This window comes from Ammodytes marinus (genome assembly GCF_949987685.1).
Source record: "Ammodytes marinus genome assembly, chromosome: 15".
Lineage (NCBI taxonomy): Eukaryota > Metazoa > Chordata > Actinopteri > Uranoscopiformes > Ammodytidae > Ammodytes > Ammodytes marinus.
Window position 1 is genome coordinate 2823409 of NC_137219.1, and position 4604 is coordinate 2828012.

The 4604-nt window shown below is 36.8% G+C and overlaps 1 protein-coding gene across 1 annotated transcript in view; it reads right to left on the reverse strand.

The window, feature by feature from the left end:
• The window catches only part of klc1a (kinesin light chain 1a), a 52475-nt gene that overhangs the window by 13225 nt on the left and 34646 nt on the right, over window positions 1-4604 (reverse strand). The gene's annotated exons all lie outside the window — the stretch shown is intronic.

Sequence of the window (4604 nt, forward strand, 5' to 3'; positions counted from 1 at the left end):
TGGATTCAGAATTAAATAATTTTCCTGCACAGCACTAAGGGGCCTTTTAAATTGCAACATTTTCAAGATAATAAAACGCGGAAGTATTTTTACGTTCTAGCCCTTCGCTTACACGGAAACTTCGAAAGCTTTTTCGGGGACGCTGAAAACAAAAATTAAAAGTAGTCTCAACGCGGAAGTTTTTAAAACATATAGAAGAAAACTATTATTATATTACAACTATCTTCTCATAAAATAATTGTATTCTTGTAACGTTGCGGCTTTATTATTGTTAAATTCGGACTCCTTTATTATACTATTTCCACTTTTTTTTCTCATAACATAAATACTTTATTCTCGAAATATTTTCAAAGTCTAAGAATTCGTTTTCCCCCTTCAAGATGGACCCTTAAACTCAGTCGTATTAATCACCGTTCTTCCAACAACTTGGTTCTCCAGTTAAAATGAAAGTACAGTTTAGAGTGACAGCCAAGACAAGAAGGAGAATAGCAGTTGTTAGTGTTAAAAGGACATACAGTCAGAAAGGTAAGGAGCACAAAAATTTTTTAATTTTGCCATTCACAAACATACATCAGTTGGCCCTCTTCCACCCTTTACACATATACACACACAGTGCAGTCAAAGTAGTAAGCAGGAGAATTTAGGCTTGTTAGACACACACACACACACACACACACACACACACGCACATAAAAGCAATATTATAGCAGTAGATTTGACCCGGCGTGAAGAATTCCACCAGAACGGATAGGTGTTGGTGTTTGAGAGAGGGAGAGGGAGAGAAAGAAAGAGAAAAAGAGGGAGGCAGAGAAAGAGGGGGGGAGAGAGAGAGAGGGAGGGATGGAGAGAGACACGGGGAGAGAGAGAGGGGAGAGAGCGAGGGGGAGAGAGAAAGAGAGAGAGAGAGGGGAAAACTGCAGAGCTGACAGGGTTTTGAGGCGGTGCATCCATCATGCAGAAGACATGTTTGTTTTATATTTTATTTAGAAGAAGCATTTTTTTTACAACAAGGCATCTGGAGTTATGCCTGTCAGTCAGAAAGGAGGGAATACAAGCAGAGAGAGAGAGAGAGAGACAGAGAGAGAGAGAGAGAGAGAGAGAGAGAGAGAGAGATGGAGCAGGTTGAGTTTTATGAAGGAAATAAATGGGAAAAAAGGGAAAAGTGGAAGAAGAGAAACAAAGAGTTAAGAAAGCAGACAAGGTGCAGTCAGGATCAGACACAGTAGTTCTCTAGCAGCTTGTACATTATACTGCGTTCCAGTTGAACTGGGAAAGTCTGAGTTTTACGAAATCCCAGCCAGAAATATGAACTTGAACGCCCCATTAAATCGGATTCCTACTTGTAAACTCGGAGATCCTCAACATTCAATATGCTCAGCCCATGAAGAGCAGTTTTTTAAAAATGTTTGCTCTTCTGTATTGTTTGTCTACACTGTGTTCAAATTGTAGATTTATTCAGAGAAAGGATATATTATCTATTATATAGAATATTTGATGTAATTCACAGATTCTGCCACTAGATGGAGCTTTTGCACAGTTTGACTTGGTGGAGAGAGAAATACTGTGTCAGAACATCAAGTAAGAACAAGGTTAAACTTTGTTAGAAAGCCACACATTTAACAAGTAAACACAGGCAGGAGACACATGAGAGCAGCCAGACAGATATAGAGTATGTTTCTGTCAAATGCAGGATGTTATTTGTTTATATCTGTTTTTACATTTTACATTTTTTTTTTTTTTTTTTTTTTGGCTACACAGAAATAGTTGGGCTGAAACTAAAGCACATTATTATGCATAATAATTTTTCTTTGGTGCTTTTTTGTGATTTTTCGGAGCTTCTGTACCAGTGTCAAAGGGGTGGACAACAGTTTGTAAACGCTGCCATACTGAGAAATACAGAGAGAGATGTGTGGAGCTGATAGGGCTTAATCATCTTTGTGTCAATTCATTTGGCGATGGCTTGAATGTAGCCGACGTTCATTTATATATAAAAAGTTACGCACTATAGCTTATTTTCTCTCTGGCTGCTAACATGATGACACACACAACAAGCGAAAAGGAAAGGGTAGAAAAAGGAATTAAGAGATCACGGAAAATAATATAAATAAAAATCACAATTCACGTTCCCATCACACACAAAAGCAAAGGTGAGGTAAACACAGGTACATACAGCAAACATTGAGTAAATAAGAAGGTATAGAGTACAGTACAGAGCCCAGGAGGAGTCAGACCAACAGACCAATAATAAGTCACAAAGATTTTCACAAGAAATATTAAAAAATATGTGAGAAAAAAATATAAATGTTTTCCACAGCGGCCAGTGGTGAGAGCTGGAGTGGAAGTGGATGATTTTCTTTGAAAGGTTGGAAAGAAAGAACTTAGGTGGATAAAATGAACTATTATTTTTGTTACTCAATATTAATTTACTGTATATTAATATGCATTTCAATTTAGTTTTTTAATAGTTTCTCGGGTTATTCTTAATCATATGATATCTCTTTATCTTGTACATATCGTATACATATGCATTACCAATATATTGCATATACAATGCTACTTTGATCTAAATGTGCAGCACACATGTACGTATGCATACTTTCTGTTATCTGTATATTTACATAATATTTACATACATATGCCTTTTTATTTATCGTCATAAAAATCAAATTCTTCACTTCCTTGGATCAGTGAATTTAGATCCTATCTTAAATCAAATTTAAAAAATCAAATTGGTTTGGTACCCTTGGTTGACTTTGTGGTGACATCACTTTAGCCACGAATGTATTCACCAAAAACGCCTTTTATAAATCATTTACTTACAACCAAAGCTCTTTCCAGTACAAACCAGCTGTTGGATTTCCCGATAGAAATATATCCAGAAAATCAATGACTCAATGTCTCACACCAAATCTCACAGGTTTAAGAGAAGGAAGATGCTGATTGGTTGTTCAGGGCGCTATGACTACTGTTGCTATGTGAGCAGGCAGCATCAGCATCAGCAGCCTTTAAAAGAAATAGAGTATGATGGCAAGAACAGCAGCCTATAGAGACTAGCCCCTGCGTTCCAAATCACATACTTTTCTTTTTACTACACTACATACTAAAGTACAGAAGAGTTTCAGGGCCACAGGAGAGAAAAAAAAATCAGATAAGGAAGATTTTTTTTTTTTCATTATGTTGAGAAATGTCAAGAATAAAGACGAATACTCCAAAATGCTATTGGAGTTAGTGGGGTATTTCTGTATTTTCAGCATACTACAATTGACGTGCATGTATTGGGGATATCCTAAATCTTTTTCTGGCATACTAAATAGTAGGGAAGTAATGGGGGATTGGAACGCAGGGTGAGTTTGATGGCAAGAACAGCAGCCTACTGAGACTAGATCTACATATTTCTGCCACTGCAGTCGCCAGAGGAAAACACTGCAGTGGGTTTAAAGAGACGTGGCAATGCAGCAAAGGGAGTTAGCAGTCGACATGAGAAGGTTTTAAGCTCTTTTCCCCCTTCACTCTCCGGCTCAAGAAAAGGGCCGGAGAGACAGAAACCGTGCCTGTAACTGTGCGTGCATTTGTCATACAGAAATGGGCTAAAAGTCGCTCATCCAGGTTAGCTTAGCTCAAACTCTGGTAGTCAAGGGGAGCAGCTGGTCAGAAGATACACTTTATAACAACACTAAACTAAAGGCTCCGGTGTGCTTGTTGGGACTTGTTTATTTACCACGTTAATGTTACACACTATATTTTTTTACATATTATGTCAGTCTGCCTTGAGTTATAAAAAATACCTATTGTGTCATAAGAACCAGAGCATAGCCCATAGCCTCATCCAAACCAAAATGATGTAAAGTTTATCAAACTTAAATGACATTATCTTTAATCTGGATTGATAAATATGCCTATAACTCTATTCAGATGCTTGGTATGATGCAATTAACTCTCCAAATGAGATATTTAGAAGGATTTTGGTTAACAAATGTTAGTTAGAAGAAGCTCTAGAGAAAGAGTTAAGTGGAAAAGTATTATTTTAATATGAAAATACTACGACTGAAGTGCAGAATCCTACAGTCAGAGGTTTACGGGTGCAGCCAAAAAGCAGTTTTTAAAACTTGGTCTCATTCATCAAAGCCAGTACAAGCAGCTACTGTAGTCTATCTGACAGTCAATCAGCATTATCAGTGTGTAGCACGGGAAATATTCTCACTGTAACATGTCGGACAGAAATTTCCAGTGATTTTTTTTACTGAGTTTAAGTTAAAACCTTAATGTATCTTTCTCCACAGAAGCCACTAGAACACTTATTTATTCATTATATAATTATGATGACTAGGTTTGGGCGGTTATACAGTAATACCGTATCCCGGGGTGTTAAAAAAATGTGCATAGCATCTTTAATATAATAGTGTAGCTTAAAATAATTTAAAATGATATGCAGTAATTTTTTTCTTCATTTCCTTGGTTTGGGACCTTGGTTGTATTGAGTTACATTGTGATGTGTTCAAGTGCTGTTCAGTAAAAAATAGTATTCGGCGACATTGTGATTAGTTCAATGTAATCTTGTAAAAAAGAATATATGTTTATCAGACCAGATCAAGTGTGTGACTTCC